At 40.9% G+C, this 7196-nt stretch overlaps 1 pseudogene; it reads right to left on the reverse strand.

The window, feature by feature from the left end:
* Nucleotides 1-5105: 5105 nt before the first annotated feature.
* Nucleotides 5106-5637, reverse strand: LOC120366594 (very long chain fatty acid elongase 2 pseudogene; annotated as a pseudogene).
* Between the last annotated feature and the right edge of the window lie 1559 nt (nt 5638-7196).

The following is a 7196-nucleotide window of genomic DNA, read 5'->3' on the forward strand; positions in this document are numbered from 1 at the left end:
TTGGCTATGTTTGGAATCAATCTACCATAAATAGTAGTGTTTGACACAGTAGTAACTGAACAGATTCTGGATATATTTGATAGTAAAACAACAGAATTTCTTGATGGATGAGTTTTGGAGAGTGGGAGAAACCAGCTGAGAATGACTTCTGTTTTTGAGCTTGAGTAAATGGAAGAATTGAGATACAGTTCTAAAAGTTGACAAAAGCAGGTTGTGCAGAGACCCACTGCACCAGCTAAAACAGCCGCACTGGGGCTGAGTAAATGGGTGGAGTATCACAGCCTTTTTTTTTTTTTTTTTTTTTTTTTTGTAGAAAAAAATCAGGTTAGGAGAGGTCAACATCAGAGATTCAGTTTCAAACGTATTAAGTTTGAGATGCCTGCAATGCAGGAGAAGAATCAAGAGAGTGGTGCCCTAGAATGCAAGTGAAAAAAGCTTTTCAAGGAGGAGAAAGTGATTAATTATGGAAAGCAATAATGTTGTTAGTCCAAGTAACCAGTGAGAGCATGGAGGGTGAGTGGTTGCTGCATTTCCAGATGGAATTTTATTGCCCACAGACCAGGAGATTCTCAGACAGAAGAGCACCATGGGTTTCCAGCTCAGGTGTTTCAGCCAGTGTGATGGGTCTCTACACAAAAAACTAACAGAGGTCCTGGCGTCATTTCAGCTGGTGACTGGAGCACCTGGGAGACAGAGTTGCCCATTCAACTGATAAAAAGGAGACTGAAACAGGGAGCCAGGCCAGGAGATTCTCAGGCAGAAAAGGGCCTCCAGCACAGCTGCTTCAGCTGGCACAGCAGGTCTCTGCACAAAATTTCACACAAATCTGGGCACCTTTCCAACTGGCGACTGAAACGCCTGGGAGACAGAGTCGTCCAACTGAAAAAAAGGGAAGTGAAACAGGGAGCCAGGCCAGGAAATTCCCAGGTGACAAAGTGCCATGAGCCCCCAGTGCAGCTGTTTCAGCTGGCACAGTGGGTCTCTGCACAAGAACTCACACAAATCCAGATGCCATTTCAAGTGATGACTGGAACACCTGGGAGATAGAGTCACCTGTTTAACTGAAAAAAAAAAAATGGGTCTGAGGCAGGAAGCCAGGTGATCAGACATGGCTGGTCCCACCACCACAAAGACCAGCAATCTGAAACACTCTGGACTGAGAGTTTCACAGCTAGCACAGCTGAACCCGGGATGATCCAGCTCTGCGGGGGAGGGGCATCCACCATTACCGAGGCAGTCCACCACTACCGAGGTAATCCACTATTACAGAGGGGTCTGCCATTGCTGAGGCAGCCCACCATTACCAAGACAGCCCGCCATTGCCAAGGCAGTCCACCATTACAGAGACAATCCACCATTACAGAGGCAGGCCACCATTGCTGAGGCAGTTCTAACTATACCCCTATAAACAGGACTGCAGGAAAGTTCACATGGCAGCTGGGCAGAGCCCACAACAGCTCAGAAATGCCTCTGCTGGCAGACTGTGACTAGGCTGCCTCCTATCTGGGCAGGGCATCCCTGAAAAAGGCAGCAGCATGACAGAAACTAATGAATAAAGCCCTACCTTCCTGGGACAGAGCACCTGAGGAAAAAAAGGCTGTTGTGAGTTCTGCTGCCGCAGACTTAAACATACCTGCCCAGAAGCTCTGAATGCAACAACAGAGCTCACAGCTCAGCACTTGAGCTCCTATAAAGGACAGGCTGTCTCCTCAAACAGCTCCCCAACCCCTGTATATCCAAAGAGTCACCTAGTAAAGGAGAGCTCAGACTGATATCTGGCAGGTATTCTTCTGGGACAAAGATAGCAGAAGAAGAAACTGGCAGCAACCCTTACTGTTCTGCAGCTGCTGCAGGTGAGCCCCAGGCAAGCAGGTTCTGGAGTGGACCTCCAGCAGTCCTGCAGCAGAGGGGCCTGACTGTTAGAAGGAAAACTAAGAAACAGACAGAAATAACTTCATCATCAATAAACAGGACGTCCACTCAGAGACCGCATCTGAAAGTCAACAACTATGAAGACCACAGGTAAATAAATCCACAAAGATGGGAAGAAGCCAACGTGAAAAGGATGAAAACACCAAAAACCCGAACACCTCTCCTCCTCCAAGGGATCACAACACCTCACCAGCAAGGGACCATGGCTGGAAGGAGAATGAGTCTGATGAATTGACAGAAACAGGCTTCAGAAGGTGGGTAATAAGAAACTTCTCTGAGCTAAAAGAAACTGTTCTAACTCAATTCAAAGAAACTAAGAACCTTGAAAAAAGATTTGATGAAATTCTAATGAGAATCAACAGCTTAGACAGGCATATAAATGAATAGACAGAGCTGAAAAACACAACAGGAGAACTTCGCAAAGCATACATAAGTTTCAATAGCTGAACTGACGAAGCAGAAGAAAGGATGTCAGAGGTCAAAGATCAACTCAATGAAATAAAATGAAAAGGAAAGATTGGCGAAAAAGGAGTAAAAGAAAATGAACAAAGCCTCCAACTTCCCCAACCTAACAAAGCAGGCCAATATTCAAGTCCAGGAAATACAAAGAACACCACAAAGATATTCCTCAAAAAGAGCAACCCCAAGGCATATAATCAGCAGATTCACCAGGGTTGAAATGAAGTAGAAAATGCTGAGGGCAACCTGAGAGAAAGGTCAGGTCACCCACAAAGGGAAGCTGATCAGACTCACAGCAGATCTCTCAGCAGAAACCCTACAAGCCGGAAGAGAGTGGGGACCAATATTCGACATCCTTAAAGAAAAGAACTTTAAACCTAGGATTTTATATCCAGCCAAACTAAGTTTCATAAGCGAAGGTGAACTAAAATCCTTTACGAACAAGCAATTACTCAGAGATTTCATCACCATCAGGCTTGCTTTACAAGAGCTCCTGAAAAAAGCACTAAAGATAGAAAGGAACAACCAGTAGCAGCCCCTCCAAAAACGTACCAAATGATAAAGAGCAGCAACACAATGAAGAAACTTCATTAACTAACAGGCAAAACAACCAGCTAGCATCAAAATGGCAGGTTCAAATTCACACATAACAATATTAGCCCTAAATGTAAATGGGCTAAACGTCCCAATCAAAAGACACAGACTGGCAAATTGGATAAAAAGCCAAAACCCATAGGTGTGCTGTATCCAGAAAACCCATCTCACATGCAAGGATACACATAGTCTCAAAATAAAAGGATGGAGAAAGATTTACCAAGCAAGTGGAAAGAAAAAAAAAAAAAAAAAAAAAAGCCCGAGTTCCAATCCTAGTCTCTGAAGAAATAGACTTTAAACCAACAAAAATCAAAAGAGACAAAGAAGGACATTTCATAACGGTAGAAGGATCAATGCAACAAGAAGAGCTAATGATCCTAAATATATATGCACCCAATATAGGAGCACTCAGATACATAAAGCAAGTTCTTAATGACTTACAAAGAGACTTAGACTCATGCACAATAATAGTGGGAGACTTTAACACTCCACTGTCAATATTAGACAGATCAACAAGACAGAAAATTATCAAGGATATCCAGGACTTGAACTCAGATCTGGACCAAGCAAACCTAATAAACATTTACAGAACTCTCCACCCCAGATCTACAGAATATACATTTTTCTCAGCATCACATCACACCTACTCTAAAACTGAACACGAAATTGGATGTAAATCACTCCTCAGCAAATACAAAAGAATGGAAATCATAACAAACAGTCTCTCAGACCACAGTGCATTCAAGTTAGAACTCAGAATTCAGAAACTAACTCAGAAACGCACAGCTTCATGGAAACTGAAAGATTCGCTCTTGAATGTTGACTGGATAAACAATGAAATAAAGGCAGAAATAAAGATGTTCTTCAAAACCAACGAGAACAAAGACACAACATACCAGAATCTCTGGGACACTTTTAAAGTAGTGTCTAGAGGAAAATATATAGCAATAAATGCCCACATGAGAAGCAAGGAAAGATCTAAAACCGACACCCTATCATCAAAATTGAAAGAGCTAGAGGAGCAAGATAAAAAAAAAAAAAAAAAAAAAAAAAAAAAAAAAAAACCTCAAAAGCTAGCAGAAGACAAGAAATAACTAAGATCAGAGCAGAACTGAAGGAGACAGACAAAAAAATCAATAAATCCAGGAGCTGGTTTTTTGAAAGAATCAACAAAATAGTCCACTAGCCAGATTAATAAAATAGAAAAGAGGAAAGAATCAAATAGATGCAATAAAAATGATAAAGGGGATATCACCACAGATTACACAGAAATACAAACCATTATCAGAGGTTACTACAAACAACTTGATGCACATAAGCCAGTAAACCTGGAAGAAATGGATAAATTCCTGGACACTTGGACCCTCCCAAGCTTAAACCAGGAAGAAGTCAAAACCCTGAATAGACCAATAGCAAGGGCTGAAGTTGAGGCAGCAAATAATATCCTACCCACCAAAAAAAGCCCAGGTCCAGATGAGTTCACAGCCAAATTCTACCAGATATACAAAGAGGAGCTGGTACCACTCCTTCTCAAACTATTCCAAACAATACAAAAAGAGGTAATACCCCTAATTCATTTAATGAGACCAACATCATCCTGATACCAAAACCCGGCAGAGACTCAACAAGAATAGAAAACTTCAGGCCAATATCCATGATGAACATAGATGCAAATATCTTCAATAAAATACTGGCAAACCAATTGCAACAGCACATCAAAAAGCTTATCCATCATGATCAAGTAGGATTCATCCCAGGGGTGCAAGGCTGGTTCAACATATCCAAATCCATAAACATAATCCACCACATAAATAGAACCAAAGACAAAAACCACATGATTATCTTAATAGATGCAGAGAAGGCCTTTGACAAAATTCAACAGACCTTTATGCCAAAAACTCAATAAACTAGGTATCGATGGAACCTATCACAAAATAATAAAAGCTATTTACAACAAACCCACAGCCAGTATCATTCTAAATGGGCAAAAACTGGAAGCATTCCCTTTGAAATCTGGCACTAGACAAGGATTCCCTCTCTGTCCACTCTTATTCAACATAGTATTGGAAGTTTTAGCCAAAGCAATCAGACAAGAAAAAGAAATAAAGGGTATTTTTTTTTCAAGGTATCCAGTTCAAGACACACCACCAGATGTTAAACATAGAAGCATGATGATATACATGAAGAAAAGTAATCTGACTGGTTTTTTTCCGCAAAACAAAGAAAATTGTGTCCAGGAACTCTACTGATTTGGAGAAGTAGTACCACCAAAGCACCTTGGCTACCCGGATGTCAGCTTCCCCTGCACTGGTAAGATCTTGACACTGTAAGTTGTAGCCTCCTTCCCAAGTGGAGAGAATGAGCTCTGCCAGCATGTATGCGGAGAGAAGTGTGATTCCAAGATTATACAAGGTGAGGATACCCCTGAGAGAAAGAGCAGGTCTGTTCTTCATATACTTGTTACCCAGCCATATTGAGAGCAGATAGATGACAGTAAGAAAAAAGGTAGGAAGGTAAGAGTCCAACATGAACCACCCTCTGACTCGAGAATCTCGCGGTCCAAACATATTGTCCAAAAAAGCATTGATTTCATCATCAAAGGCCTTTAGATGCTCCATGATCCGCAGCGGCTGCGGCGTGGCAACCCGGGCGGGAGGCCTTTTTTTTTTTTTTTTTAGGACAGGAGGAAGTCAAATTATCTCTATTTGCAGACGACATGGTTGTGTATTTAGAAGACCCCATTGTCTCAGCCCAAAGTCTCCTTAAACTGATAAGCAACTTCAGCAAAGTCTCAGGATACAAAATCAATGTGCAGAAATCACAAGCATTTCTATACACCAATAACAGACAAACTGAGAGCCAAATCAAGAACAAACTCCCATTCACAATTGCTACAAGAAGAATAAAATATCTAGGAATATAACAAACAAAGGAAGTAAAAGACCTCTTCAAGGAGAACTACAAACCACTACTCAAGGAAATAATAGAAGACACAAACAGGTTGAAAAATATTCCATGCTCATGGTTAGGAAGAATCAATATTGTGAAAATGGCCATACTACCCAAAGTAATTTACAGATTTAATGCTATCCCCATCAAACTACCAATGACCTTCTTCTCAGAACTGGGGAAAAAAAAAACACTTTAAACTTCATACAGAACCAAAAAAGAGCCAACACAGCCAAGATCATCCTAAGCAAAAGGAACAAAGCTGGCGGCATCATGCTACCAGACTTCAAGCTATATTATAAGGCAACAGTAATCAAAACAGCATGGTACTGGTATCAAAACAGAGACATAGACCAATGGAGCAGAATAGAGGCCTCAGAGGCAATGCCACACATCTACAACCATCTGATCTTTGACAAACCTGACAAAAACAAGCAATGGGGAAAGGATCCCTGTTTAATAAAGGTGGTGGGAAAATTGGCTAGCCATGTACAGAAAGCAGAACCTGGACCCTTTCCTGACACCTCACACTAAAATTAACTCCAGATGGATTAAGGACTTAAACATAAGACCTAACGCCATAAAGACCCTAGAAGAAAACCTAGGCAAAACCATTCAGGACATAGGCATCGGCAAGGACTTCATGACTAAAACACTAAAAGCAATGGCAACAAAAGCCAAAATATACAAATGGGATCTAATTAAACTTCAGAACTTCTGTACAGCAAAAGAAACAATCATTAGAGCCAACCGGCAAGCAACAGAATGGGAAAAATTTTTTGCAATCTACCCATCTGACATGGGGCTAATATCCAGAATCTACAAAAAACTAAAACAGATTTACAAGAAAAAAAACAAACAAACCCATCCAAAAGTGGGCAAAGGATATGAATAGACACTTTTCAAAAGAAGACAACAAACATATGAAAAATGCTCATCATCACTGGTCATTAGAGAAATGCACATCAAAACCACATTGATATACCATCTCATGCCAGTTAGAATGGCGATCATTAAACAATCTGGAGACAACAGATGTTGAAGCGAATGTAGAGAAGCGGGATCACTTTTACACTGTTGGTGGGAGTGTAAATTAGTTCACCCATTGTGAAAGACAGTGTGGCGATTCCCTAAGGATCTAAAAATAGAAATTGCATTTGACCCAGCAATCCCATTACTGAATATATACCCAAAGGACTATAAATCATTCTACTATAAAGACACATGAACATGCATGTTCATTGTGGCACTGTTTACAATAG

This window comes from Saimiri boliviensis, chromosome X (genome assembly GCF_048565385.1).
Source record: "Saimiri boliviensis isolate mSaiBol1 chromosome X, mSaiBol1.pri, whole genome shotgun sequence".
NCBI lineage: Eukaryota > Metazoa > Chordata > Mammalia > Primates > Cebidae > Saimiri > Saimiri boliviensis.